Below are 7,433 nucleotides of genomic sequence, written 5' to 3'. Positions count from 1 at the left end.
GACTTAGTGATGGGATCATTCTATGGATGGGATCTACGATATTATAAAGAAAACCTTCTTGCGAAATTGTATCCTAGCGGTTTGAGCTGTGTTGGTACGTTGATAGTTAATCAGTTTATTCTTATCCATACTATCCATACTAATATTATAAAGGCGAAAGTGTGTCTGTCTGTCTGTCTGTCTGTCTGCTACGTTTTCACGGCCCAATCGCTGAACCGATTTTAATGAAATTTGGTACAGACTTGGGATACATCCCGGGGAAGGACATAGGCTACTTTTTATCGCGGAAAATCAAAGAGTTCCTACGGGATTTAAAAAAAATCGAAATCCACGCGGGCGAAGCCGCGGGCATCCCCTAGTAAGTCTATATTTATGTAAAGTCTATACCTATAATATAGAAAGCAAGTACCTGCATAAGAATAAATGTAGAACATAAGTTAATAAGATGGCAGGTGCTCTTCGAACTCGTGTGAGTATATTCGAGCGCGCTTTGGATAATCCCAGTTATTTCGTGCAAGTTAGCAAGTCACTGTCGCGCGAACCAGGTAATAGCTTTTGTTGCAGGTCTTGTGGGGTGACCATGGACTGAGACAAGGAAGGCCAAGTCCGACTTTGACCTCAGCATTTCACCAATGCACCAGAGAGTACATTAAGCCGTAAGTTTTGCCTATGATACAACTAGCACCCGTCCGCGACTTTATTCGGCGAAAAAATAAATCCTCTTTATTTCCTATTATGTGAGAACAAAACCGTCCTCATTCTTGGTTTACATTATAAACGCAGCCTATGTACAAAATTTCAGCTTCCTAGGTCCAATGGTTTGGACTAGTACCGCCCTGTCTGCTCTAGCCTCTACTAAAGCTACGTCATAAAGGAAAGTGAAAATCATTGAACAATCTTATAGATTCGGCTTTCTGAACCGGAAGGAGATTGACATTGACAGGAGCAGAAACGTGTGGACTATTTAGGTTATTGATGACGTGATAATTTTATCACACTGCCTCTCAATAACCTGATTGATCAAAAACGTTTCCGTGCAGCTCCGCTTCTAGTGAACACTATTGACTTGTCAAGTCACATTTTGAGTTCATGCCATAAATTGGCCTTCATAAAATAAACACCCCGTTCTGACTCACACTGAGGCACCGGTGGCGACGACTAGTGGCCACCAAAAGTCTCTAACGAGGGTTTTCCTACATTTTTTGGCATTTCAGCAAACTGAGCGTGCGAGTGGCCGCGTCCAAAGCTGCGGAAACGGTCAACGCTCGCTACTTGATAGACTCTGGAGCCCTGGAAATGGATGAAGGACTCTAGCCAATAGTGGCTGCAACTGGTGGCTGCGAGTGGCTTTACTTAACTACTATAGTGCGTTTCATCGAATAGTACCTATGGCGTTATGTTGGCTCCCCTGTTTGTCCAAGTCATTGGCACCATATTTACATAAGAAGACGCAGATTTTGTTTACTTTCATTTGATTTTCCTGAATGAATGAAATGAAAATCAAATGAAAATTAACAAAATCTGCGTCTTCTCATGCCAAAATGGTGCCAATGACCACCCAACAGACAGGGGAGCCATAGGTACTATTCGATGAAACGCACTATAGTAGCCCAGCGGCAGCAATGTTCGTTGTTCATGTCCACAAATCGAGTTTATTATGTCGTTCCTACAAACAGCGGGTGTCGAAGCAGTTAAGTTCGGAATGGCCGATTTGAACGCTAACTTTGAGGCAGTTTTTAACCACCGCATATTACTTATGCATAGAAGCCCCTACAAGCAGATTTTCCTTGAAAGTTCTGGAGTAGTTTTTTAACTTCGTTGCATTGTTGCGACACAGTACGAACTGTAAATGGCAGCGAACAAATGGATAGTTGGAAGTTTTTATAAGTTTTCAAGTAAAAGGCGCGCGTTGACTTTTGGTTGAGTTTGCTTTGTTTCGTGAACAATATAAACTGGAGACGGAACTTGTGATAGCGTTTATCAAATGATTATGTTAAGTTTTCCTTTCCTTTTTTCTACAGGTGAACTAATTAGCTAGAGTTAGATACAACTTGGTGAGGTAATCACCAAGTTGTATCTGTCCTATTCAGGAAGTCGGGGATGCAATTACATGCGAAAAAATCTAACTTTTCGGTATTATGTACGTTTTAAGCATTGAATATCACTTGCGTGCCTGAAAGTGCCAATAGGCAATAACTTTCTCAAAGGAGACCCGTGCTTAGTAGAGGGCTGACAATGGGTGGTGGGTTGATGACGATGAGATACAACTTAAATAGCCCTTGACAGTTGATAGCGATCTCACCTAGTGATGAGTGATGGTGGAGTCTAAGATAGCAAGTTGACATGAATTCTGAAAAAGGCATGGCAGCTTTTATTGAATTTGTTTCTACACGGTATGCCTAATAGGTACCAAACTGCTTAATCACTTGTCGGGATGGCTTTGCCTATAGGGTGGTAACTAACCACGGCTTAAGCCTATCAAGACCCAATAGAAGACCAGATCCGATTAAGAAAGTACCTTTACATTGCCCTGGCGAAATACGTGTCAGTCTGCAATGTTAATAATAAGTACGAGACCGCCTAAAGACCGTACACAGTTGATTTATAAGTAGGTACCTACCTAAGAATATTTTTCTTAAGGTGGAAGCGACGGGCCTGCCCGCGAAATTCAAATTTAATTTGGTTTTTCACATTTTTCACCAATTCTGACACATTAGTCGATACTACAGCTAATTTCTTAACCTGGACCTTTCAAGTAAAGATTTTTATACAAACCTGTCAGGATTATACTGCCATTGTCGCAATTGAAAATGCCATAAGCCTACGTTGTCGTATTAGTTTAAAAAATGCGAAAAACCAAATTAAATTTGAATTTCGCGGGCAGGCCCGTCTCATGCCCCTTAATATTTAAGGTGGAGATTTCAAATAAACTTAGCTGTTACAACCAAAAATACGTATTTTACAACGAATAATAAATTGACATCAGAAATTTATGTAAACGCAAATGACAAATTTGAAATGGCATTTTATTTACGAATCCACGACGAATCCAATAAATTCGTGATTTCCATTTGATGGTGGGATTTGCTGAATTTTCCAGAAACAAAATAATATTTTAACATAAAACAATACTTTAATGATGATCGCAGATTACCGCAAAGGCGTTACTTACGGCTTTTTTGGTGCGTAGGAGCCGCATGCAACTCTGCTGTTCACAAACGGCATACCTAATAAGACTGCAGAGTATGGGTTGCCCTTCAAGAGATCTTTACCTGTACTGGGCATCGATCGGTTGAGAAAATGTACGGTTCTTTTGGCTCTTGCTACACTTTCCGTAGTATATAATAATAATTAGCCAGTCTTTCTTTATACTGTGATAGTAAACTGCCAAATTAAGACGCATATTATCATAATACATAATATATTTAACTAGCGACCACATCCAGTTTATCTCAGCGAAAATGTAAATCCTCTTTTTTCCTATCCCGATGGAATTTTGCAGCTTTCTAGGCCGAAGAGTTTGTGCTGGACATTTATCATTTCATTCACTGATTAACTCAGTGAATCACGACTTTTTGATTTTATATTATTAAATTGTTTAGATTAATTTTACATCGGCGTCATCGCATTTGACGTAAAAGTGATGACCTTTTCACTACCAAGCGAAATGCATTCTTGTGTTAATAGTGTTACGGGCTATGCCGAATCAGCTGTACAACGAAGAAATGCGTATGACATCAAAAGAGCTTAGCCCCCTTGCTGAGGCCGTTTCGTTCTATATGTTACTGATAGGTACGCTACGGCTCTTGCGGCTATTCTCGTAATATGCGATGAGCCTAACTTACCTAGTCTTCACGTTTTAAATCCGGCGTGATGGATTGCCGCCAAACAAGGCGCTTATTACCATAATATATCGATATCTGATTATTTATTGTGCTCGCGAGCGGTTGTTATAGTAGAACTTGTAAATCATTGCATACCTACTTATTACCAGTGGCAGTATTCAATTTTTATAGCTCATGTAGGTAGACGAACAGATGTGTTACGTTTATAGGTAATAAAAAACCGCAATGGTAAGTCAGAAGCGAAAAAATCGCGGACACAGGTAGATATAGGCATATATACCTAAGTACATCCTACAAGTCGAAGTGATTTCTGAAGTCCCTAGTCGGTGAAATACGTATTTTTGTACATGTTTTCCAGTATTACTTTCTACCAGTTGTGGTTGAAGGCAGTCAAGTGTTTTTATAAAAACAAAAATAGATATAATATTATTATTACTTTATTCAGTTATTGTATTTTTGAAAAGAACAACCGCTCAGTTTCTTGCTGGTTCTCCTCGATATGTAAGGCATTCCGAACCAGTCAATCGTATTCGTAGGTAATTTAATTACTTGACGAAAATATTTCTATTTCTTTTCCTTGATACCTACCTACGCAAAATACTTTTAAGTATATTTTTTTTCTTTTCAAAGCCGTTCGTCGATTTCGCGTACACTTCGAGAATACAAGCACGGATTAATGTCACGCAAGATTAGAGTTGCGCATGATTTATACTAGCTAGGTAGTTGTCGTTCGTCGACCGGTCCGTCTGTGCGTCCAGATTTTGTATTTTTGTATTGCGAACATCGATTTTATTACAATCCATTTTAAACTTGACTGCTGATGAAATTGTAGCTTTTTAAAGTTTTTTAGGGTTCCGTAAGTTCTCCAGAGAAGAAAAGGAAGCTGTATAGGATCATATTCGTTGTCTGTCTATCGACGTATCTGTCCAAGACCCACCAAAGGCATAAAAACCTACAAGTTAAGTAGGTAGGTACATTCCGTTGACCTAGAATTATGAATTTGGGCAGGTGGTATGCACAAGTAAAGGGAAAAATTTGGAAACTATGAATTTGTGGTTACATCACAAAAACAATATTAAAAAGTATTTTTTCTTGTACGATGGCATAAAGAAGTATTGGGTGACAGGGACGTGGCACGGACGTTGGACGTAATATGCTTCTGCAAGTTGGTACCTAAGTATAGCGCTTAAAGAGAACAAGTACAGTGACCACGTCAAAAGTTTACAAAGAATCACAGAAGGTAGTCACCTACTACTTTATAAAAATAAACCCTTTCCAAAAGAGTTAGTTAGAGATTAAAGTTTAAAAAAGGGTTGTAAACGTAAAAGTATAAATTAATTTAAATATGTATACTATATGCCATAATCATAACAAAATATCTTTTAATACAAAATCTACTAGCAATTGGAATAGATAACAACCGAAAGAAAAAGAACTGTACATTGAAAAATGATGTAGGTAGCACTTTTCTAAAAAAATTGCACCTAAGTTAAAAATTCGTCGAATACAAACGAAGCCGCAGGCGAAGGCTAGTCCTCAGTGCAGTAAGCTCTAATACTCGCCGAAGTGAATTACACATTTTAATAGCTTTCAGGTAAATACACGGTTAAATAGAGTAATTTATGAAGCTTTTGATCTAAGCCGACGCAGACCTGTTATTACTCTAAGGCTATGCTATTTTGCCATTAATTTAGTAGACTCTAATGCCGTGGTAGCCTAGTTAACACAACCGCCTCCTATTTGAGAGGTCAGGGGTTCGATTCCCGGCACGCACCTCACTTCTATCAACTAAATATCGTGGGGAAACCAGTATACCTGAGAGTTCTCCAAAATGTGCTTTGGGTGTGTGAAAGCCACACTTGGCCAGCATAGCGGACTATGACCTAAACCCTTCTCATTCTGAAAGGAGGCCCGTACTCAGTAGTGAAGCAGTGATGGGTTGATCGGGATGATGATGATGAAAGCGTCACTGCATAGGTAGGAAATAGGTAGGTATCTACCTGTACCAAAAACTTAACTCGTATTTACAGATATTGGTACCTACCTAAACCTAATATGTTTTGCCTAATAAATGTCAAATACCAACCATTCACTGACTGATCACGAAATCACGAGTAGGTACATATATTAGCTATATTACTAAGGGCCTATAAATATAAGTATGATACAATAGTTCATCAGCTTTTTTCCTGTATATCACAAAATGATCACACAGAAAATGATGATAAGATGAGACGCGTTTTGTATCGATGATGGCTCATTGCTATTATTTAAAGATACCTGGTAAAATAGGTACTTACCAACTTAATTTTACCTGTCGTTATTTCTGCTCTAAGAATATAGCTAAATAAACACTTGTACTTAATTAAGTTCCCATATGTAGTTAGCTACTTATATTCTCTAGGCGAAGCTATGATTGAAAAATGATGTGGACCAGGGCTACATTAAAGATGTTTTGGTTGCTAAATAAATAAGGACTTTAGAAAATCTGAAATGCTGCTATATCTCTATCTAGATTTTAGAACTTCAAGGAGACAAAGGAATGGTAAAGGCTTCTGGAAGGTAAAGGTATTAGATATTATAAAATAGCTCTATCTAATGAAGTTGAGTCTATTACTTAGTATAGATTTAAATAATTTTTATAAAAAAAATAGGTAAAACCATGCATAACGGCTTGTTTCAAATAGATAATATGAATAATCATAATAGATACATTTCACAACTAGATTTACCGAAAAATCTATAATGCAATAAATTAGAACTTGACCGGTTACTAATTTTGCTAATAATTGCAATTTTGATAAGGAGGCCCTGGGAAAAGGTTAGAATGGGTGCAGTTATTGGTATCTACTAAACCACAAAACCTAAATTCATTGTAACAACTGGAAAGTATAGAATAATGAACCTTATTCCCGAGAATTAAGATATTGTTATGTTATTTTGGAAAGTAGTATTTATCGTGGTAAAATGTAAGCTGTCAGTACAATCAAGCGCATAAGTTTAGGAGATAATCTATAGGTATGCAATCGTATACGACTAGGCTTACCACGATTATGGATATAAAACCGGGATAAAGCAATTTTTCATTACAATATGCCTATTAGGTTTCTTTACTAGGTATTTAGGTAAGCACCACCATACGCTACCTCACTACTACCCTCAGCATTCCCTATCAGTGTATGTCGACTTCATGCACTTTTCCTCGTATCTTCCGGGTGCTCTTTTTCTCCTCTAGGATCGACGTTTGAACTTCGGAGAGATCCTTTTTGTAGAAGTCCGAGAAATACAAACTCTCTTCTTATGCTGGGTTCTTCATCGAAATTGACTCTTTTAGGCACTTCACCATTTGGAACGAAGTTATTCCAGGATATGTCTAACATTGTTCTTAGTGCTCACAGTCGACTATTTTCTTTCTTCAAAACCAATGCTTTACTCAAGGCCAGATCTGTACCATAAACCAAACGGAGCGACCGCTCGATATCTGCAATTCTGGGGCTTTGAGGCCCCAGAATTGCAGATATCGAGTCGTACAAAAACAAAGACTTTGAATTTTCTTTTTTCGCTTTTCTACTATATATTAGAAATTTT

The sequence above is a fragment of the Maniola jurtina genome, chromosome 23 (genome assembly GCF_905333055.1).
Source record: "Maniola jurtina chromosome 23, ilManJurt1.1, whole genome shotgun sequence".
Lineage (NCBI taxonomy): Eukaryota > Metazoa > Arthropoda > Insecta > Lepidoptera > Nymphalidae > Maniola > Maniola jurtina.
Note: the sequence above shows the minus strand (reverse complement) of the source record.